The sequence below is a fragment of the Arvicanthis niloticus genome, chromosome 26 (genome assembly GCF_011762505.2).
Source record: "Arvicanthis niloticus isolate mArvNil1 chromosome 26, mArvNil1.pat.X, whole genome shotgun sequence".
In the NCBI taxonomy this organism is placed as follows: domain Eukaryota; kingdom Metazoa; phylum Chordata; class Mammalia; order Rodentia; family Muridae; genus Arvicanthis; species Arvicanthis niloticus.
This window is the reverse complement of record NC_133434.1, coordinates 24,421,214-24,445,687: the sequence shown is the minus strand read 5'-3', so window position 1 is coordinate 24,445,687 and position 24,474 is coordinate 24,421,214. Positions and strand designations below refer to the sequence as shown.

The window sequence follows — 24,474 nt, the reverse complement described above, 5'->3', positions numbered from 1 at the left end:
TTTGTTACTTTTCTGATAGAAACTAAAAATGCAGTTCCCGGATGTTCTAGCCAGACACACCTATTGGAAACATCCTGTTCTTTATGTAATTTGATCCACAAAAGTTTACCGACTCCCTTCTGAAAATCTGTTGACCAGAATAGCACAATTGCAGCTTCAGCAAGAATCGGGGGCATCAAAGTTGCTCGTTGTTTCTGTGGAAGAGTTCGTTTGGCTTTAACCGTTAGCTGTTAAGGCAGAGGGAACACTCATTGTCAAGCCATGAAAATCTCTGCTCTCCAGTGGTAAGAAGAAACCAAAATGCCCTGTGGCAAAGTGGCAGAAGAAGACTCACTGGGTACAAGCTACAGGCCACATTTCCTTTTGGCTTGGGGATAGGCCATCTCAGAGAGCAACATAGCACATGCTCAACAGGCCAGAGAGTAACTTAACCTGTGTGTGCGCGCGCGCGCACCTGCCCATGACTGTACTCTTTCACTTTCTTTATTAGTAAACTAATTCCCGAAAGTACCAGGAACCTGCCCCAGGGCCCTGAGATATGGGGGGAAGGATAAAGGACCAGAACTGGGGCCCAGAGCTAGGACTGAGTTCTTAACCTACGCTTTTACAGTAAGAGCAAATGTGGAGTCATTACCAGCTACTAATGTTGGAATTTGGAGAGTTTATGCCAGGAAGTTGAGTCATACATATTCTAGCTTGCATTTACTTTACTGATTCTTGCCTCTGTTTTTCATTGTCAAACAGAACCCACCAATAAACAGACACACACACACACACAGGCCACTAATTATGGGAGTTCACTGTTTGCACTAACAAACATCAAATCAGCTAAGATTATCTTCTTCTTTTCCTAGTGTGTTTCTCATTTGCTAGATGGTACAGTGTCCTGCAGGCATGTGAAATCAGTCATCAAGCTCTGCCTCTTCCACCACAGACCAATGTGCACATCAGAACACCCCACTGCCCCATCTGTGGACAGATACATGTGTCAAACATTTCCTTCCTTTGCTTTGAGTATAACCTAGGCCTACACAGTGCCCTTCCTCGGGCTTCTCCTGTGCTGGGTCCCAGAGCTTTGGAACAGTGGAGTTATCTGAGTTACTGTTGGACATACTGGGAAGTAGGGGGTAGGAATGGCAAAATGTACCTTTCTCCATCGCTGTACCCTATGGGGCAGATTAGTCAGGTTCTACATATAACCTTCAATAGATGGATAAAGCAGTCTACTATGGGAGCTGGTTCACATGACTCTAGAGACCAAATGATATCTCACAAGGGGTCATCTACAAGCTGGAGATGTGGGGAACTAGATGTGGTTTGGTCTGAGTCTGAAGGCCTGAGAATTAGAGCATCCAGAGTCAGAAGAGGACAAGTATCCCTTTCCCACCTTCCTGTTCCACTCAAGCCCCCAGTGGACTGGACAATGGCCATGTACACTGATGAGGGCAATCTTCTTACCCAGCTCACCTACTCAAAGTTTAATCTCTTCCAAAAGTACTATCACAGATATGCCCACTAGCTTGGCATATATCCATCCTAAGTAGTAAGGTACACTACCTTGCCTCCACTCCAGGGTCTGCTCAGACATGCAATCATAAGGAAGCACATATTCACCAAGGTAACAGACATCCCTTTCCTTCTCTCAGGATGAGCTCTTTCCAGAGGTGTCTTCACTACCAAAGCTGATCAGCTTCCTCAAGCATTATTCTGTTAGTACCTGAGACCTCACACCAGACTCAAGCTGAGAACCCATCACTTCGGCATTCCTGCACAGACCATGAAGCCCATTGTGAGTTCTGCCTGCTAACTTTCAACCAGGTCCAGGTAGAAATAGGTTTTCTGTTCCAGATGAAAAGCATGCTGTCTCTTTTTTGGTTTCTCATAGCTTCCAAATTAAGCTCAAGATCTTCTGAAACAAGATCCTATATGAACCTACTTCTAACCCCACTGCCCTCTTCTCTAGTGTCCTTGTCCTTTCTCAGACTTCATTTTCATGTTTAATTCTACTCTCTTTGGTGAGAACATCTTCCTGTTTGCTCAGCAGCCCACATGTTGCTTTGATGACTAACAATAAAACTTGATTTCAGGTGTCACACTCCTGACCACTGGGGCCAGGACGGACAGTCCCCTGTGGTCTGTGCAGCTCTGAACCATAGGTAGCACCAATATTTCTGACATCAGCCCTTCTTAAATAGGGACTGTGTCTCTCACCCTTGCAGACTAGTCATGCAGTACTCAGTGTGTGGCAAATGGCCCATAAGTTTGCTACATAAACACATATAAGAAAATAATTTATTGGCAATTATTCAACTGTAGGGAGTTTAGCTCCTGTGTAAAATATTACAAGCTGGCCATGGTGATACATGCCTAAAATCCCAGCACTCAGAGGCGGAGGTAGAAGGATCAGATTATGAAAACCAGCTTTAGCATAGTGAGTTTAAGGGCAGTTGGAAATACAAAAGACCCTATTACAAAAAAAAAAAAAAAAAAAAAAAAAAAAAAAAAAAAAAAAAAAAAAAAAAAAAAAAAAAAAAAGTAAGGGGCAGGGGTTGAAATAAAAGAGAAAATGATGGTGATATTTACAAGCGCTATAGTACCTTGGATGACTCAGAACCTCTTGATCTAAGAATAGTATATTCTAGGCATCCCACCACTCACCAACCAGGCTGGCGCACAATATGCACAGCTCTCTCTGCTACCGAAGCTGAGCAGCAAAAAGTATACATTGTCTTTGTTTGAAAACTGATACACTATAAGCAGTCGTGGAAAACATAATTAAAATATTCCCAGCACACACAATTAGTAATGTAACATCCCATTGTATCACTCTGTCTTTCCGCAAATGAAAGTTAAAATATTCTAGATAAAGCTGGAGTCTGGCCAAGCAACCTTACACAGTTCTATGCCCCTTCCTACTTTACCACATATGAGCTTAGTGCATAATCCAAGTCCCAATAATTAACCCTTTGACACCTACTGTCAAGGCTAGGGCAGCCTAAAAGGTAGGCTTCCCTCTTTCTTCTCTGTGTATTACCTGTGTTTTATGTTTTGTCTTGTTTCTGTTTTGTGCAATTGGACCATTAAATTATAAAGGCCTTCAGGCAGTATTGCCAGAAGAGTTTTTATTTTATTGTGTTATTTTATATGTGTAAGTATTTTGCCTGTGTGTATGAGTGTGCACCACATGTGTGTCTGGTACTTGTGGAGTTCAGAAGGGGGTGTTGGGTCTCCTGGAGGTGGAGTTACAGAGGGTTGTGAGCCACCATGTCGGTGCTCTTAACCATGGAGCCATGACTGCAGCCCCAGAAGAATTTTTAAAGATTTACTTACTTACTTATTTACTTTTTGTGTGTGTGCACATGCACATGCCCATAGGGTTTTAGAAGGGGGTTAAGGGGGTGTTAGGTGCCCTAGAACTGGAGTTACTACTGGTTACAAGCTGCCATGTGAGTGCTGAGAACAGAACCCGAGTCCTCTATAAGAATACCAACTACCAACTGCGCTTTTTTTTTTTTTTTTTTTGGGGGCGGGTGTTTATTGAGACAGAGTTTCTTTGCGTAGCCCTGGCTGTCCTGGAACTCACTCTGTAGACCAGGCTGGCCTCAAACTCAGAAATCTGCCTGCCTCTGCCTCCCAAGTGCTGGGATTAAAGGCATGCGCCACCACCACCCGGCCCTACCTACTGCTCTTAATTACTGATCAATAATCTCCCTAGCCCTGCAATTCAATAGTTTTGAATAGATTTACATTGTATTAATTTTGTAGCATCTACAGATATTTAACGAACAACAGTAAATATAATGTGTTCCATCATTAGGCTGAGATGGGCATGAATAAGGAATCACAGACCTTGGTAACAACATCTTGACATCAAGAGGTGAAACGTCTCCTACTAAAATTTCAACAGCAATATGGCATCACGAAACGCTGTCTGAACTTCTCAAAGAACTAGGCTAGGCTTGATACAGCTTGACTGTGTTAGAATCCAAAATGGATCATTCAGCAGGAACACAGATAAATATCCTACTGATATTAAACTTGCAGGGCAACGGGTTGCTGGTTTTCTACGTGGTAGAGTTTCTAAGACTTATCAGAAAGTTCCAGTGGTTTTAGAAACCTTTAGTAAACCCTGTGGGGAGCCCACAAAACCCTGTGTTCATTTAGAATTTAGTAGGTAACAAGCATGTAATATCTTAATTCCAGCTACAGATAAAAACAATTCACATTTCTCTTCACTCATCATCTTCCATAAATCCCTTTCCTTCTTAAAATTCTTTTGTTGTTGTTGTTGTTGGAACTCAGCATAGTAGAATGTATTAGCCTCTGTCACACCAATCCACTCTAGGTTCCCGGCAGTCCGGGGGAATACTGGCTTCACTTTGTATCATTCACAAAACAAGTCTGGCTTTCAAGGACTGGGCCCCTACAGTACAGCTGCACAGTAAAGATGAGTTTCCTCAGGTTTACTCACAGAGCAGGAAAATAAAAAAACCATCCATGGAAACACCCAGACAATATACATATAGAAGCGCAAACACCGTTATTACCTGAATTAGGAAGGACTGCTTATTTGCCTCTCTGGGCTTTGATCTTCTGCAGATAGAACCTCAGCTTCTTGCCTTCAAGCACATAGCCATCTGCTCTGCCATACTGGCCTGGTCTTGAGGCAATACAGGGGAGAAGCTTGCCCTGCTGGAACTATTCCTCCAGAAGACTGCTGGTTTGGGGCATTCTTTTTCCTTTAGTCATAGTGCTTCTGAATTTTGATTGTTTTTTTTGTTTAAAATCTCTTCCTCCTCAGGAGTCAGCTTGGTCCCCTTCTTGCAGCCCAGGGCCAGTGCATAGTGGGACTCGTACCACTGCCCTACAGTGTGCTGTCAGTAAGCACAATGCAATTCTTCCCCAGGGTCTGGTGCAGAAAAGCTCATTGCTGGATGCATTGGAGACAAGATCAGTGATCCTCGTCTTGTGAGTACAACGCCCAGAGCACCAGGAAAAGTTCCCCACATCCAATCTCAGGGCACAATACTTCTTACTGCTTGCTAGAACTCGGACTGTGTGTATGTGGCCAGGGACAGTCTTAGTGTTGGCAACAGGCTGTCCCAGATCATACTTCTGCTTCTTGTGGTAGGGTTTTCTCTTACCCTCGGTCTTGCGGCCGCTTGTGCCAATTGTCCCGAGAGATGCCCATGGCTCGGCACTGGCTAGAAAGAGGAAGCGCAAAGCTTCACGGTCCGGTTTCTAAAACCCCTTCTTAAAATTCTTAGTTTTTTGTACTAAGGAGGATTTTATTCATGGGAGTGCAACTGTATGAACTCAGAGTCAGGTACATTAAAGGTGGAGAGATGTAGCCACACTCATTCACTCAAGCTTGGCAATTTCCTTGCACAGGCCTCTGAGTCTGTTGCCCCTTTGTGAATCTTGGCTTTGTATGTCCACCTACTGTGTATACCCTATTCTTTATAGAAACCTTTTCTTTTATACTATGCGTCACTACATAGACTACTTACTCACAGAATTGCACACTGGAGCAGTGCTCTGTGTGGTCAATGCAAGGGATTTCAAGAGTGCTTTATATCTACTCTTTTTATTTGTGCACCCACTATCCAAATTAACCCTGACACATGACCCTGATTACAGTAAGCTATTTTGATGAAGTTTCAGTACCTAAACTTAGACAAATTACAGCTGTGGAAAATCCCTGAGCCTGCAGCTATGTTCATTTAAAGTCTGAGGAGTCTTGAGGAATCACAGAACCCTGGAAAGATGCCAGGATGGTGGGTGATAGGAAATTTGCCTGAAAATTTTATAAAGTCATTTTTCCTAACAGCTGAGTAACAGTCCACTGTGTAAATGGACCACTTCTTTGTCCGTTCTCCAGTTGAGGGCCGTCTCAGTTGTTACCAGGTGCTGGCTATGAGAAATAAGGCTTCAGTGAACACGGTTGAACAAGAGTCCTTGGTTTGGGATGGGGCGGGGTTTTGTTGTTGTTGTTTGTTTGTTTGTTTGTCTTTGGTTCTTTGGGGGGAGGGTATATGTCCATGAGTGGTATAGATGGGTCTTGAGGTAGATTGATTCCCAGTTTTCTGAGGATCTGCCATATTGATATCCATAATAGTTCTATGAGTTTGCATTTTCATCAGCAACGGAAGAGTGTTCCCCTTGCTCCACATCCTCACCAGCCTGAGCTGCCACTTGTGTTGCTGATCTTAGCCATTCTGACAGGGGTAAGACCGAATCTCAAATTAGTTTTGATTTGCATTTCCCTGACAGCTAAGGATGCTGAACATTTCCTTAAGTGCTTCTCAGCCATTTCAGTTTCCTCTAATGAGAATTCTCTGTGTAGGTCTGCACCCCATTTTTCTTTTTTCTTTCTTTTTTTTTTTTTTTTATGTATGAGTACACTGTCACTGTCTTTAGTGAGTGTACTCATACCTTCACTTCTGATGAGAAGAGGACATCGGATCCCATTACAAATGGTTGTGAGCCACCATGTGGTTGCTGGGAATTGAACTCAGGACCTCCTGAAGAGCAGAGCCATCTCTTCAGCCCTGCACCCCATTTTTCTTTTTTCTTTCTTTCTTTCTTTCTTTCTTTTTTTTTTTTGTTTTGTTTTTTTTTGTTTGTTTGTTTTTTGTTTTTTGTTTTTTGTTTGTTTTTTGAGACAGGGTTTCTTGTGTAGTCCTGGCTGTCCTGGAACTCACTCTGTAGACCAGGCTGGCCTTGAACTCAGAAATCCACTTGCTTCTGCCACCCAAGTGCTGGGATTAAAGGCATGTGCCACCACTGCCTGGTGCACCCCATTTTTCTAATTGGATTGTTTGCCTTGTTGATATGTAGTTTCTTGAGGTATATATACATATATTAGGATAGTAGCTCTCTAACAGACATGGAGTTGGTGAAACTTTTTTCCATTCTGTAGGCTGCCGTTTTGTCCTATTGACAGTGTCCTTTGCCTTACAGAAGCTTTTCAGTTTCATGAGGTCTCATTTGTTAATGGTGGATCTTAGTGCCTGTGCTATTGGTGTTCTGTTTAGGAAATTGTCACCTGTGCCGATGAGTTCAAGGCTATTCCCTGCTTTCTCTTCTAACAGATTCAGCATGTCTGCTTTTATGTTGAGGTCTCTGACCCACTTGGACTTGAGTTTTGCGCAGGATGATAGATACGGATCTATTTGTATTCTTCTACATGCAGACATTCAGTTAGACCAGCTTAAAGATGCTTTTTTTTTTCCATCGTGTATTTCTTGCTTCTTTGTCAAAAATCAGATGTCTGTAGGTGTGCAGATTTATGTGTGTTTATGTCTGGGTCTTCAATTCAATTCCATTGATCAACTTGTCTATTTTTAAGCCAGTACCATGTGGTTCTTATTGCTATCACTCTGTAGTATAGCTTTAAATCAGGAATGGTGATACATCCAGAATTTTTTTTATTGTACAGGATTGTTTTAGCTCTCCTGGGTTTTTCAGTTTTTTCATATGAGTTGAGTATTGTCCTTTCAAGGTCTGTAAATAATTTTGTTGGAATTTTGATAGAGGTTGTGTTGAATCTATGGATTGCTTTTAGTAGGATGGCCATTCTTACTGTGTTAATTCTACCAATCCATGACCATGGAAGAGCTTCTGGATTGCATGTTCTATTTCCCTATGATCTTTTTCAGCTTGCTCCTTCCTCTTTGGTATTACCCATAAAATGTTCGTCAGTGCTGCTTAGTTGCATCTTGGTGCTTCATTAGCATATATTAATTATGCATGGTAGTCGGTCTCATTATGACATGCAGCATGAAGGGCAGGGGACCAGAGCTGTGGCCTTGCTGCTCAGCCATTTAACTTGGCTTTTTCCTTCCAACATAAAGTAGAGATTGGACAAGACAATCTCTAGAGTCACCTACAGAGCTGCAGATTTGTGCAAATTCAAGACAGGAAGAATTCCATGAAGTTAAAAATAAAGAAAATAGATTTACTTCCCTTTTAACCTAAATTATGTAGTTTTGTCACTAAATTTATTTTTTTACACATCTATCATCATGAATAAGTGAACGGTCCTCTCTCCCTGTTCAACCTGTTTGTGTGAACAGTTCTTTTAAGTTTAAGATGAATGTATTTTCAAATTTTTAATTATGTGTGTTGGTGGATGCGTACAGTTAACTAGGGCAGGGGGAGTACAGAAATATCTGGTCCCTCTGGAGCTGGAGTTAGGGAGCAATAGTGAGCCATCCAACATGCCTGCTGGGAGCTCAGCGGGGTCGGCTGTAAGAACAACTGTGCTCTCCACTACTGAGCCGCCTCTCCAGAGTCCACATAGATGGTTCTTATTCACTCAGACTTTTTTCTCTAATGAAACTTTATTATTCCATTTTCTCTGAATATAAGCTATTATGCTATCAGGAAAAAAAAACGAACTAGCAAGATGGCCCTATGGTTATGTTGCAAACCTGAGTTCAATCTATGAAAACTCACATGGAGGAGGAAGACAATAGACTCCAGGGAGTTGTCCTCTGACTACCCCCATGTATGCTATGGCATGCCTGCCCCCACCACACACACAACATGCACACAAAATAAATAATAAGTAATAAAAAACTCATAAATGTATACAAATCAAGGAGACAAGTAACAAAATATTAATATGAAGTAGCCTTGCTATTTTCTGCTTATTTTCAAAACAGTCCCTCCTTTCCCAGCATTCACATGTATTACTTTTGTAATTGGGAAGTTCATGCTCTGTTCAGGCCTGCACGGGTCTGCATCAGGTCCTCTGTGTATGTATTATGGCTTCAGCTTTAGTGTTTTGGGGGTTCCTCAGTGTATGAACAAGTTGGTCTCTGATTTTTGTGCCTTCTTTTGAGTCATTTTCCTTCTGATGGCTCATCTTGTCCAACTCTGAAGTGATAGTTTTTGTTTTATCTTATTATATTTTATATTGTTTTATTTTTTAAATGGATGGATGGATAAATGGATGGGTAGCTGAATGAATACCTAGCCACTAGGGTAAAGGTTAACAACTGAACTGTCATTTATACCTACTGGGACAAGGAAAATCAGTTTTCTCCAGGAGAGAAACCCTGGGTATATTAACCACTCCAAGGCAAGCCTCATGTTCAGAAGTAGTTGACCAACATATAATAGACTCCATAGTGTGTGTGTTTGTGTGTGTGTGTGTGTGTGTGTGTGTGTGTGTGATTTTATTTTATTTGGTTACATTTTGGTGGGGGTTGGGAGGACTAGGCAAGGTTTGGTTTTGTTTGTTGGTTTGGAGAATTATTGTTTTTTTTGTTGTTGTTGTTTTTTGTTTTTGCTTTTTTTTTTTTTTTTTTTTTTTTTTTTTTTTTTTTTTTGGAAAAACCTTAAAGTTGGATGAGAAGGGAAAGGAGAAGATCTGGAGGGACCTGTGGGAGGGGGCAAGACATCCATACTATTTACGAAATGTTACTTTGTCTCAGTCTCACTCTTAGAAAGGAGAACCCCATTGGGTTAAAAAGTCTATATGGAAATAGCTTCGGCTGTAATGACAGGCCACTGCACCCCAATTACCTATGGAAATTTATTCTGCTAGTTAAAAAAAAATATGACAGCAAGGCCTTGGTTCTGTCTCTAAAAACCATGTCAAATATTCATGAAAGGAAGTGCTGGCTTTTGTCAGCAAGAAGCTCTTGTCTGTAATGAGTCGAGGTACAAGTGTCTTTGAAAAGAAGGTTTTTTTCTCTAATATCTTCCAATAATTAGTAGAATTGAGAATTTTTTCAGCCTTTGAAGAGGGCTGCTAGATCTCCACTACTGTCTGCTATAACTCAGGTTTTTCAGGGTTCTGACTTTTAAGGGTTTATAAGATCAATAGGGTGAGAGTGTGTGTGTGTGTGTGTGTGTGTGTGTGTGTGTGTGTGTATTCTCATTGAATGACCCATTTTGGTGGGGAAGTACAATAAATTGAGTAACGCATAATAAAGTTTTAGTAAGCTTATAAAAGGAAATGATTGGATTGTTTGTGAAAGGAGGAATTAGTTTGGATTTATCTTTTGGAAAAACATCTTATAAGAGAAAACACTGCACATGCCAAACCCAGACCAAGTGAATCAGTAACATCTGTATGCCTCTTATCCACTCAAAAGTTAGCGGCTAGCCTTGACTACATGAGGCTTTGGTTCAAAAAAAAAAAAAAAAAGTAAGTAAAAACACATCATGTCACAAAAATAATTATTTAAAAAACAAGAAATGAATCATTCAAGTAGGGTGATCACTAGAGAACAGATCAGAGTGCGAGGCATGCTATTGTTTTTTATTATAAAGATATTAATGTCCCTAAAATATTATATCTACAATATAAAGATGGAAAACAGTGTTTTTAAGTCTCATGTAGCTCAGGCTAGCTTCAAACTCCAAATGCAGCCAAGGATGACCTTGAGTTCTTAATCCTTCTGTGCAAGGATTACAGGTACGCTCCACCACCACTGACAGAGCCTCTCAGAGACTTGAAGTTCCAGGGTAGGGGAATAAGGGCAGGCGGGGCATGGCTCAGAGGGGAAAGGTAGGGGGAATGGGAGAAGGCTTGTGGGAGGGAGTCACTGGGGGCAGTGAGCGGGATGTAAAGTGAATAAGTAAAAAAAAATTAATTTAATTTTAAAAAAGTGTGCTCCACCATGTTAAAAAAAAGCCCCCCCAAAAACAAAAAACAAATAAGCAACTAAATATTTTGAAGTAGAAAAAACATAAGCCTCTCCTGCTCCTCTTCCTCCTCTTCCTCCTCCTCCTCCTCCTCCTCTTCTTCCTCTTTCACCTCCCCTCCTCTCCCCTCCCCTCCCCTCCTCTCCTCTCAACCCTAGCTTGTATAAACGACAGTCCTGCATCCTGTCAGCTGGAGAAGAGGCTTAAATGTAATCATTGTCTGTGAGTCAGGAAAATGTGCAGAACCTAAGCGCACATACACAATCTGTTCTTTTCCTTAGACTGTCTACAAATCAGTCACAAACTCACCACAAGGAGAGGGTCACATGTCGCAGTAAAGCAGCCCCTTTACTGATTTATCTCCCCCCCTTCTTGTAACCTTGTGTTTCTTTTCTACTGTCTTCCCCATGGACAGGAGAGGAGTGTCACATGTTGTTTTACAAGGCTTCCTTTGACTTATATTCCATTTTTATTTTCTTTTACTTTGATATTTCCCTTGGCAGGTGCCAGCATTCCTCTGATCCACACTAGGGTTCAGCCAAAGACAGTCTTCCCTCAAAGTGAGGCCTAAGACAGATGGTGAGGTCCAGCCTGTGGATTACATTTCCACAAAGATCCCCACAGCAGCTGTGTTCCTTTGATCAAAACACTGAGAAACACAAGCCCTCACATCTTCCCCAGGACAGAAACAGCCAGGACCCTGGATCAAGTGCAGGCGTGTCAGCTACCCCACAGGGCTTCCTCTGCAGCAAATGCAGGTGCTCTCAGAAGAGCTGGCTGAGGCATACCCCATAGGGTAGCAGAGGTCAGTGTGGGAGAAGGGAACACCTCCAGGAAGAGAGTACAGATAATGTATTCATGTGCCTGCAGCCATATCGGTACATTGAAGGACCTAATAAATACACATTGAGCCAATGACTGAACAAATGCGCAGCTTCTCCGATGTGCATTGTCTTTCAATGTTCTCTCTCTCTTCCTCCTTCCCTCCTTTCTTTCTCTATATTAAAGATTTGTGTGTGTGTGTGCGTGTGCGTGTGTGTGTGTGTGTGTGTGTGTGTGTGTGTGAGAGAGAGAGAGAGAGAGAGAGAGAGAGAGAGAGAGAGAGAGAGACAGAGAGACAGAGAGACAGAGAGACAGAGAGAGAAAGAGAGGGGGGTCAGGGGGTTCTCTTATTCTACAACTATGAGCACCAAACCACACAAGTTAGAAACCCCTGCTTTTCTTTTATCTGTCATCTTGCAAACCACTGTCACCCCTGTGCAGCTGGAGTTCAGCAGTCCTGTGACAGCAACCTCATTTTATTTTAACAGATCCTGACACTGAGGTTCTGATGGAATTAGCAGCTGACAGAGCAGGAGCCAGGCCCTCTGGTGGCTCCCAGTGCCCAACCTGTCACACCCCAGCTCCCAGAAGTCACATCAGCAGGAGCAGAGCCAGCAGGAGATAACTCCTCTTCCAAAACTCCTTCCAGAAAGTGAGAGCACTCTGACACCTGATAGGGCTGACCACTGCCCTCTCCCCACAGCCCACTTACAAGAACATTTGTGCTGAGTGACTCAATTGCCAGTAGCCCGGGGAACGTTGGAATCATGGTAGTTTGCTTAGCCTTCATTTGATACTGGCTTATAGGTCAGCCTTGTAACAAATGTTTAGAAAGAAATGCTAATTTTAACTGTATAAAAGTGTAAACTGTTTATAGATTTTCAGTGTAAAAATAGAAATTTATAAACAGAGCTAAAAGTCAAGCTGTAGGCAGGGCTTGATGACGTGAGCTTGCAACTCCAGCGCCTTCATGGCTTGAAGTAGGTGGATTTCAAGTTGAAGACATGTTTCAGCTTTGACTGAAGTCAAGGCCAATGTAGGAAATTTAGAGAGACCTTGTCATGAAATAAAACAGTTTAAAAAGGGACAGAAGGGTAGCTCAATGGTAGAGCTAAGGCCCGTGGATTCAAACACTATTAAAGAAAAAAAGTATGTCTAAACCACAGACTGGGAAAAATAGTAATATGATATGTGATGTATGTATGTGTGTGTGTGTGTATGTGTGTGTGTGTGTGTGTGTGTGTGTGTGTGTGTGTATGTGTGTGTGTGTCCAGTGTTCAAAGAATGGAAAGTCAACAAGATGAGAAGATTAAAAACCCAGTCCACAAACGAACAAACAAACAAACAAAACACAGACACCAGATATAAGCAGGCAACTCACAAAACAATAAACTATAATGGTCAAAGACACATGAAAATGATCGTTGTTAATTGATAGTCACAATAAAACAATGAGACAGCCTTGTACCTTACTAGATTTATAGACATTTACAAGTCTGACAGTTGAAGTATTGTTGGGCCAACAAAGACCTTCACTTGGGAGGGAATCAGACAGTTTCTAGCAAAGCTAAAACTGCTCTATGTTCTGGCAAGGATTCCACTCCCTCATAGATAAACGTACATAAAGGAACTTATATGTGTGTAACGGAGTATACCAGGAGAGTCACTAAAGGATTATTTGCTGTCAAAACAAAAAACACAGGAGCTATAATAGCATTTCTAGAAGTTAAAAAATAATTATATTCCACTGTGGTGGCACATATCTGTAATCCTTACACTCAAGAGGAAGAAACAAGAGGATTACTATGAGTTAATAGCCAGCCAGAGCCACATAGCAGATTCAACTTAAAAAAAAAAAAACTACGCTGGGTGGTGGCGCACGCCTTTAATCCCACCACTTGGGAGGCAGAGGCAGGCGGATTTCTGAGTTCAAGGCCAGCCTGATCTACAGAGTGAGTTCCAGGACAGCCAAGGCTATACAAAAAAACCCTGTCTCGAAAAAAAAAAAAAAAAAAGTATGGTCTATATGTAAAATAAATTCATAGTAATGGTTACCACAAGGAAAGAAGTAGGAGAAACATAGGGACTTCAAATTTGTAAGGCTCTTTTTCCTTAACCCACCCCCCCCAAAAAAATATGGATTTTGTTTTGTTTTGTTTTTAAAACAAAATCCCAATTGTCTGATTTTTACCAAATGAAGACTTGGAAACCAGATGCTGGGGTGAAACCCTGCTAGCTCAGAGAGACAGAAAAAGCACCAAGCTGACCTTCTCCCTCAATGGATGTCCCAGAAGGAAAAAGCTAGTTCTCCTCCACACTTTCTTTAAAACCCTTTCAAGTAGAATGTCCATTTTTTCTACTTCCTGTGAGTCTCTCTATCCATCCTCCTGATTTCTTCCTATTCTCTATGGTTTTTCCTATGTTTACTCCCTGTCAACTGGTTGCTTGCTCTGCCTCTTGAACTATGGTTGACTTTGTTTAATCCTGTTTACAGAAAGCTCTTTGGATTAAAGGTATGTGCTAGAGCCAAGTTATCCCACAACCAGAAACAGATTTTTTCTAGTACACAATCTCACAGTGTGATCAAATATCCTGCAACACTCTTGTATTCAAGGTGTTCTAGGACTGAGCTACACCATAACTAGAGATAAGATTTTCCAGTATACAATCTTGGGCTTCACAGTATGACCAGATATCCTGCAATGTGGATGAAATGCTCTAAAATATTTTACTTTTTGTTTCTGAAGTAAATAATAATTAAAACAAAAATAAATAAATGGATAAATAAATAAATGTTGAAATGGCAAATGCATTAATGAATGAAAATGATTGCCCCCTCTGTCTGGAATAATAAGGTGTTCAGACAAAGGTTATTCAATCATATTCAGATGACTAATGGAGTCTTGCTAAGTGTCAGATAGAGGACTGGGCAGGATGACTACTTAACATACGCCTTCCATAAATAGCATTTGATGAGTCAAAGGAACACTGTTCCCCTGGACACCTTTGTTTTGACTACAGTGTCAGAGCTCAGTATTTGAGAGAAATCGAGTGAGCCTATTGGAACACAGCCCTCTTTAGAAGCATGCACAGTGTAAACACTGTCATTCCACCATGAGGAGGAAGGGTTAGAATATTGTAGCTAGCAGAAGTATTTGGTGAACCTTTGTGGCTTAAGGTCACCACCAGTGGCTTCCCACTTCAAATCCTGTGAGAGTCGGACATTCACCACCCGATAATGAGAAACTATTCTTTTGCTAACCTCCTCCCATGCGAGCAGACTGTGAGTTTCCTAGGATCAGGTCTCAGAAGAAGGCAAGATGTCCTGGGCACCATGTTTCAGCTAAAGCCTGGAGGCCTGGGTTTTACAAATTGTTGAATTCATTTCAGCAAAGTGCTTGCATGCCTAGGAAAGCTGTCCAAGGGCTTCTCAGCATGCCGTGGGATGGTTAATGATCCATTTATATAACCTCTGCCTGCCCGGTGTAAAACAAGCCTGGGCCCTGTGGATTTGCAGAGATGTGTTAATGAGCCTTTGTTTTGCTTTGTTCTAATTTAGTTGAAGAGTTATGTTAAGCATTGTCTTAATTCTCAGCACATTACCATGGTCAGTACACACACATCTCCCTCATTACAATCTCATTTCCCCCCTCTCCCCCAAAGTCACCATATATAACATATTTCCTAACATTATTTATATCTTTAGAAATTCGTGGTGTCATGTTTACACCTTCGGTATATATCCATTCCTTACATCGATCATTTCAACAGCACTTGTAAGGTGTCTATCCTGCATGAGTGGCTTGTTCAAGCTTTCGTTACATGCTTCATCTACCGTGCGTTAGCTACCAACCCTCTCATGCAATTGTTATTGCTGTTGTTGGTGAAAAAGTATTTTCTGTATTATTTTTAAATTTGCTCTTACTGGCTGTGGAAAGAGTAGCGTATGTTCTTGGAAGCCGACCCTGAGTCTAGACATCCTGTCAAATATTTTAATATGTTGGTAAGCATGCTGAAAAGGCATAGTGTTACCATGTATATCTTGTTCTAGCACTGGCCAAGACCTACATGATGCTGGATGCAATACCCAACAGAGGTATTCATTGCCCTGAAATACTGTTAGGAATCCAAACATCCATCTTTGAAGGACCATTTGTTACATTTTGAGAAATGTATGGGGGGGGTGTACATACCATAGCACATGTGTGGAGGTCAGAGGACAACTTACAGAAATCAATTTTCTCCTACTGCATGGGTTCTTGGCATCAAACTCAAGTTGTTAGTCTTGGCATCAAGTACTTTTACCCACCAAACCGTCTCATAAGCCCCATGAGGGACCATTTGAATAAACCATAATGAATCCACACTGTAGGGTAATACACAGATACAAATGAAATTATAAAGACCTCCACTTTATTTTGCTGTGAAATAATCCTGGGGCATAGTGTTAAATTAAAAAAAAAACACACAGGTTAAATCATAAAATTTTTTCTTTCTGCTCGTTTTGTGAGACAGAGTCTCACTTTGTAGCCTTGGCTGGCCTGGAACTCACTATATAGACCAGTCTGGCTTCAAACTCAGAGATCTACCTGCTTCTGCCTTCCAAGCACTGAGATTAAAGGCCTGTACCACCAAGCCCAACGATAAGTATTTCTTAACAGCTTGTGAGGTTTCACCCACACCCATAGTTGTTTTTTAAAGTATAAATTATTAAATTTCTTTCTGTTTTTAATGTAGAAAATAGTGCAGAAAGAATTCCAGCACTCATGTGTTAAGTCTAGGGTGGAACCAGGTACTGTGGTTTCTTACAGTTAACTGTTAAACCTGAGAATCACAAGGAGAAAAGATCAAATCCATGACTGCCCAACTAAAAGCAAGGTATATTTCAGGGTCCAGTGTGGACTGGCCAGCCAGCTGCCTCACCAAGTCAGGACTTGAGAGAACAGTCTCCACTGGCCTCTTAAAGTCCCTTTTATAGGAGAGAGAAGGGATTCACAGGGGGAAGAGAGTCGGCTGTTATACATTGTTAGTAAGATACAATGAAAGAGAAGGATCATGGGTAGGGATAGACATCATGTGAATGGGGTTGCAAGTTTAGTGTAGGTTAAAACACATGTTTGCTGAGAAGAAGTGGATCTGGGAATTGGTGATGGGGAAGAGAGGAGGGAGTAAAACTGTCAGAATGTGATATGAGAGAATACATACATGCATACATACATACATACATACATACATACATACATACAGAGTTTTTACAGGATATTTTATTATTGTACATAGAAAAACCTAATTGTTAGCAAAATATAAAAGCTTACATAGATATTGCATTTGTCAGATGCAGTTAGGTGTGTCCTGTAGAGATGCAGTTTGGGGGTGCCTCTAAAAGCCTCCTTAAGTAAGAATGCTAAAGAAAGGAAAGTTCCTGCCTATTTTAAGGCAAGTTGCTTGGGAGAGTTCTTGTGGTCTTTAATCTGAGGCACAGTCAGCTGGGTGGCCTCAAACTGCCCCACAGTAATGGTTAAATCATTTAGCCCCTACAGACTTGGCTTGGAGCCTCTCACACACACCATGATGGTGAGACATGGTTCAGCCTGCCAAGGGTGTAGGGGAGGAACTAGGGACTTCTTTTATAAGCAATTGGACCTTTGATAGAGCTCTCTCCTTTCCCTCTCCCTCTCCCTCTCCCCCTCTCCCTCCCCCTCCCCCTCTCCCTCTCCCTCTCCCTCTCCCCCTCCCCCTCTCCCCCTCCCCCTCTCCCTCTCCCTCTCCCTCTCCCTCTCCCTCTCCCTCTCCCTCTCCCCCTCCCCCTCCCCCTCCCCCTCCCCCTCCCCCTCCCCCTCCCCTCTCCCTCTCCCTCTCCCTCTCCCTCTCCCTCTCCCTCTCCCTCTCCCCCTCCCCCTCCCCCTCTCTCCCTTTCCCTCTCCCTCTCCCTCTCCCCCTCCCCCTTCCCCTCATGTCCCCCTTCCCTCCTGTCCCCTCTCCTCCCCTCCTCCCCCACCTCTCTGATGCTTTGATTGGGAATCTGTTTACTGACACTGAAGGTCCTCATATCCAAATCGTTCTTGATCCATCAACAAAGATACCAGTGGCCAATGACTGGGCAGAAAGAAAGAGGCAGGACTTTCAGGTTCCTGAAGGCTAGGAGAGAGGAAGAGAATCGAGATACCTGGGAGAGAAAGATGAGACAGACTCAGAGACTTGGACAGCAAAACCAATGGGCTTCACAGAAGGAAACCTGGCAAATAAGCTGAGGGAAGACTTAGAGATGCTGAGCTGGGAGGGAAGGTATGGACATGTTAGCCGAGGGGGGGCTTAGAACTGCCCGGCCATTGAGCTAAAAGGCATATTAAAAATAAGCTAATGTATGTGTGTGTTTCATCCTTGGATCCAAGATAGCTCCTGGGTAGGTGGGTCCAGCTGGGAACACAAAGCAATGTAGACAAAACTGCACACAATTCTTGGCCTGGAAGAGATGGGAATTTTCTACTTGGGTTTGCAGGAACCACAGAGAAGCAGCTGGCAGGTCACAGGAAAAACAGTATTCTAGGAAAGAGTTAAAGAGTCCTTGGGTTTGGAGGAGCTCAAGAGAAAGGTAGAGCAGCTTGGTGAAATGACACAGATAAAGATCTCTAAAGAGCTAGCAGTTATTTGTAAGATCACGCTTGTTTTTGTTTTGTTTTGTTTGTTTTTTTGTTTTTGGTTTTTCGAGACAGGGTTTCTCTGTGTAGTTCTGGCTGTCCTGGAACTCACTCTGTAGACCAGGCTGGCCTTGAACTCAGAAATCTGTTTGCCTCTGCCTCCCAAGTGCTGGGATTAAAGGCGTGTGCCACCACTGCCTGGCAAGATCACGCTTGTAAATAAATATTTTATATATAGTTAAAAAATAAAATTGCCTCCTTGAGCTAGCAGAGTTCTACCTCAGTTTATGCCTCCTGTATCTTTATTGATATATAAATATTAGATAATTAAAATGGTTACAATGTTTTGCATTTTACATCAGATCTTTAAAAATAGGAATTTACTCTTAATTACAAATAGAAACCTTAACTTTCAAATACTTAACACAGGACAAACAGAAACTTTTTCTTTAACTACAAACAGAAACCTTAACCTGAACAGGACAAGCAAGAACTTATTCTTAACTGTCTTAACTGAAAACAGAACCCTTAACCTGCAAGGTATAATTTTTTTTTCTGTTTAGGTCTTACATAACAAAACAGAGATGGACAAATACCCATATGTAGAACAATTTTAACCCAGCAACATGGCTGCTCTGGCAAGGTATCACATCCAAAGACCTTCTAGGTCTGTGTGATCTTGCTGAAATAAGACATACCCTTAGTACTCATCTTTAGTCTCTCATACTGAAAGTAAAGTTAGTTTGTAAAAAAGAAAGAAAGAAAGAAAGAAAGAGAGAGAGAGAGAGAGAGAGAGAAAGAAAGAGAGAGAGAGAAAGGAAGAAGAAAGCAAGAAATCAAGCAGGAATGAAGGAAGGAGGGAAGGAAGGAAGGAAGGAAGGAAGGAAGGAAGGAAGGAAGGAAGGAAGGAAAGGAAGGAAGGAAGGAAGGAAGGAAGGAAGGAAGGAAGGAAGGAAGAGGAAAAACCAGCCATGTTTGAAAGTGAGATCTAATTGAGGGGCAGACAAAATGATGTATCAGAGAAAGATTTGATGGAATGAGTCAGAAATAGAACACACTCACCTCTTACGAGGACAGGAAAGAGGCCACTTGAGAGCAGTGCAGGAAAAATTGGTCCATGCAGTGAGTGCCGTGCAGGTCAGCAGAGGCAGTTGGAGCCAGAGAAGAAGACTGAGCCAGAAGATCAGAACATATTGACAGAGTTTGAAGCCAAGCAGAACAATTCAGTGAGGAGCCAAAGGAAACCAGACTGAATCAGTGAGCTTGGAGATGAATTTTGAGCCAGAACAGTTGAGTTGTACCAGCCAGCCAGAGTTCAGAACTAGAAAGGGTGTGCCTATTCAACAGTAAGCCTCTGAGAGGACAATCACATCAGGTGAATAAAAAATACTTTTACACCAAGGCTGTGGGGTTTGACCAAGATGCAAGGCCAGTTAGTAGCTGAAATAAAGAGCCAGATTTGCCTCTTGTTTTCTCCTTTGTATATTGCACTACACAAACACAAGTTTTGCATATGAGGTGTGAGGTGCTTGCAGCCTGAAGGAATATAGCACCTCTAAATATATGTGTGTGTGTGTGTGAGAGAGAGATACATATACATATACATATACATATACATATACATATACATATACATATAGAAACTTATTTTTTTAATGCTCTTCCTCCAGTTACTAAAATTCCAGGGCCTTCTTTGTCCTGTGTGGTAATGTAGGATTGGGGTAAAAAAAAAAAGCCTTCAATAAAAATGAGTGATTTATTCTAACCTGAGGAAGGTTGGGCTTTACCCAGCTTCCTCTTGGAACCCAGTGTTGCTGCGTGGGGTATCCCCTCCCAGGAGACGTTCCAGAGGACACTGGGATTCCAGATCTTACTGGAAGTACCACCCGCAGAGTGCCTGAGCCACAAGGGAGCCAAGTCCTCCAGACCTTCTTCTGGCAAGGAGCAGGAACCAGCAAGGGGCAAGAATCAGACCAAGTTGTCTGAGTGGAGAGGCATCAAAAGTGTCAGCCCATCTCTTCTGTGTCTGATGTGATATCTATCAAGGAAAGGGGAGAAGGAGATGGCAAGCAGCTTCCTCCTTCCTAAGAGCACAGCTGCACAGTCTCACGACCGGACATGGAAGCAAACATCAGTCTGATCTTAACAAACTTCTCTGTTTGGGGAGGGAATGGTACAGCCCAATTTGGGGAAATCGGGAGCCAATGGAGAAATATAGTCCTAATGATACACATATTCTTTCCCTGGTTATTAAATATCAGCAAGGAAATGAGAAGATTCAGCTGAACAAAGTGGGGGGGGGGGGGGGGGCCTTTGGGTTATTTTCCAAAATTTTTGTCTCAATGCTGCCACCAAGTGTTCAGTGCCCTCACTTCTCAAACAGCTTAACTATAGAAGGGAAAGGTGTTGCCTAGGAGAGAAAGATCAAACTTCTCTACCTTGGGGAAAAAAAAACAAAACTGTCTATAATGTATTTTTGAGAGGGGAAAAATAAGTTACAAAGCAGTATGTACTTTTGAACCGATACACATGGGTTGAGTGTATGTATGTGTGCAAACTTTTTCATATGTGTGCATGTATAAAACAAAAACAAAACCAAAACAAACAAAACATCTGACACAGAGCTGAGAATATGGTTCAGAAGTAGAACACTCACCAAGTATGTCATAAACCCCTAGGGCCTCATACCAAAAATAGACTGATGGATGGATGGATGCATGGAAGGATGGATAGATAGATAGACAGACAGTCTCCAAATAATTGGTGACCATTATCTCTGGTTGTGGGATTTAGGGATATTTTATTAATTCTTGCTTCACCTCCCAACTGCAGGAGTGATAGTGTACTCACTGCCACAGACAGTGTACTCATTCTGTAATGAAAAACACTACCGTAACCCTGGTGCTTTAAACAGCCTAGATTTATTTACCCACAGTTTGGGCAATTGAAAGTCGGAAACCATTCTCACTGAACTTCATGGCCTCTCCCTGTTCAAAACCAGCCAGAGCCAGCTGAACCCTTTCCATTGGTGTTTTACCTATTCAAAATGATAATTTTAAAGAATCGTACCTCCTGGCATCAGGTTGTTTCCATAAGTCAACAAATAGTGTTTAGAAAGGAGGGTGCTGTTCAGAGTACTGGGTTTCCTCCCACAAGGGAAGATTCACATTTCCTCCTTTGTTTTGTGTGGACTCCCAGTCCTCTGAGGGGAAGGAAGATCTGATCCCATACAGCTTGACACTGTATGCTGTGCACCTTCAGACCAGGTCATGGTCCATTTTGTTTAGCTTCTCTTCCACAGTTTGCAGTTGCAGAAAACCTCAGAGGAAGTCACACAGGGCAGTAAAAGGCAGAAGCTGAAAGGTTGCCTGGGGCACGGGATATGAAGAGAATACAGGTTCAAACACAAAGATACTATAGCTTAAGGAAAAGCTCTGAGGCCTGAGGTACAGCCCAGTGGAAGAGCCCTGAACCAGTATGTGGGTTCCCCTCAGAACTAAGGCGAAAAAGCAACTGGGCAGCCATGTAACCAATACCTAGGGAAAGACACACTCTGCTTCCTCATTCAGGAAAAATTCCTCTGTCTCTTCCCAAGGACTATTTCAACCCTGACTCTGATTTCTATTCCCATAGAACTGTGTGTAAATGAACTAGAGATTCTTTCACACAGGAGATTTTTGAGATTTATTTATAATCTACACGAATCGGTAATGCATTCCATTTTATTGCTGACTGACATTCCATTTGTGAGCTTGTCTTATTTATTCATTTTCATATTGAAGGACACTTGCTTCTAGCTTGCTGCTGTTGTGGTTAAATATTTCTTGTCAATAAGAGGCCACCACACTGACAACCACCATTGTTTGCACAGGTCCAAGGAAATTGTGCCCCACCTTTAGCTCAGCATTAGGTAATGGCTATCGGCAGTCTGATGCTTATGAGAAAGTCTTGGCTATGTCTGGCTTTGCAGTGGTAGAAACGAGGAACTCTGTGCATGCTAAATAAGTGTTCTCCCACTGATCTACAGCCTCAGCTCCACGAACAAAATTCTTGAAGCAGAGTCTGGCCTATCAGAATTCGAGGAAGTGGAGGAATACAAACGGGTAGAGGGAAGTAGCAGTTACTGTGTCCTGTCTTTGTGCCTTCAGTAAATGTTATGCACATGATAGGAGGGTTCACATCTCTGTTCTGGAATGTGTGGTGACATGGGAAGGGGAGAGAAGGGAAGAGGGAGATCCCAGGTGCCTGGTTTTAGGATGGGAATTGTAATCAGAATAGAGATAAGAGATAAGCTCCTTCTGAGGAAACAAAGTGTCGATGGGGCATGAACAAGCCACTGGAGAAGAACCTTTGACACTAAGGAATGAATGTGAAAGTCGGATCTGGGAAATTTATCACAGGGGCATGAATTCGTCGGGTAGATAGACTGCGAGTGTGCATGTACGTGTGTGTGTGTGTGTGTGTGTGTGTGTGTGTGTGTGTGCTGTCCTGGGAACCAAGCCCAGGGTTTTGTGTATGCTAGGTGAGTGTTCTGTCCCTGTGCTTCATCCCCAGCATATTTCTCGAGTAATGGAAAGAGTTGAGTAGGGAAACTTTCCGTCAATTTCAAAGCCCTTACTACAGTCTGGACAATGGCTAGGAGGCAGACATTGGTTGTGCTGAAAGACAGAACACATAAAACTAATACAAAACCAGAAAATAATACAACAGAATGTCTCTCATGTCTGAAATGTGTGTGTGTGTGTGTGTGTGTGTGCATAAAAACCTTAATATTTCCATTGATTCAAAAACTGAAATTAAACTATTGGCAGGAAATATTATTGCTATGGCAATAAAAACCCAAATAATTATTCATTTTTACCAGAGGAGATATTCCTGGCATCACGCTTTTAAAGAGAAACTACTTTATTTTTCAAATTTGATAGTTTCTTCTTAAGTGTAAGTTATACTGATAATGTAGTAAAATGACCTGATTTTAAGAAATCAGCTAAGAAATTTGTAGAATTTTCTTTTTCCTTTTCAGTAAGGAAAGCACCAGATGATTTCCCTTATCCCCTTTGGAATAAGTTACCTTAAAGTCATTAAAAATGGTCTCCACACCAGATCTTGATGTGAATATGGACACACTTGCACCCCTTGGAAATAGCTGTTCTGAAAATGTGTGTTGTCTTTATAATACTCAGTAAGGTTACATTCCTGTGGTAGACTAGCGAGCTTGGCACAGAGGGGAGTGAGGATTGTTCTCTGTTTGAGAACTGAGCATTTTATAATTGACTGCACTCCTAAAAGCAGGATCCCTGGGAGCAAATGACCCTCAAATCATTCCTTGCTGTCAGTCTAGCTGACTAAATTATGCACAAATTAAAAGGTTAAGCTGCACAACTTTAAAGATAGTGTGCAACTATAATCCCAGAACTCCAGAGGATGAAGTAGGAAGATCACAGGATCAAGGTTAGCTTGGGCTACATAACAAGATCCCAGGGCTTAGGTGGTTCACTAAATATTAGGGTCTACAAAATGCCCAGGCAAATTTCAGCGGAGTTAGATCGTTCACTCTCTGGCAAAAAGCCGGAGGAAATCTGGACAGATGTGTAGCTGCAAAGTCTCAGCCCAGAAAGTAATGGCGTCATCCTCTGTAGAAAGCTTTTCCGTGATGATACGGCATCCTAGGGAGTGACTTGCCAAGCTGTCGATGCAGAGGTATGATGAAAAGCCCTCTGGAGTTTGCAAAGGTTCAGGGGAAGATGGGTGCCCCTGTGAAGAACTCTGCTCATAAAGACCACGAGTTCTGGACTAATTTATTAGTAAAATAAATGCAATAGAAACGTGCCCCTGTCTTAAGGAGTAGTTTATATTTAATACTCTGGGCTTTCTTTATTTTTGGATCTTCTCTGCTGTTGACACCAAAACAACTGGTTATCTCAAGATAACAAGGGAGGTGACAAGACTGTGAAACTTGAAATAACCGAGGTGTGTGGAAGGCATGTGATGCCAAATCAGGAGGCCCAGCTACCACACACAGAGCTCAGTAGCTCCAGATATTCCCAAAGGAGCAGCGCCTTGCAGCGCTCAGCTCTTCACGGGTACTTATTCCTCCCTTGCCAGGGAACAGACTGGAACAAATTGTCTCTTACCCCAGATTCACCAGCAGGGGGCAGAGTCGGGATTGCGCAGTCTCTAGTCTGGGTTTTGCACTCACGGGAGTCAGAGAACCAGAAGAGGTCTCTAGTGGAACCGTGAATACAGTCTGTGAACTCCAGCTCACTCCTTTATTTTAAATATTTCCAAGAAAAAGTCACAGGATTTAATACAGTAGCACATATGTGATTATGTGTGGCATTTTCAGTAGCTA

At 42.2% G+C, this 24,474-nt stretch overlaps 1 pseudogene; it reads right to left on the bottom strand.

The window, feature by feature from the left end:
• Positions 1-4,566: 4,566 nt before the first annotated feature.
• Positions 4,567-5,191, bottom strand: LOC143438878 (small ribosomal subunit protein eS8 pseudogene; annotated as a pseudogene).
• Positions 5,192-24,474: the final 19,283 nt, after the last annotated feature.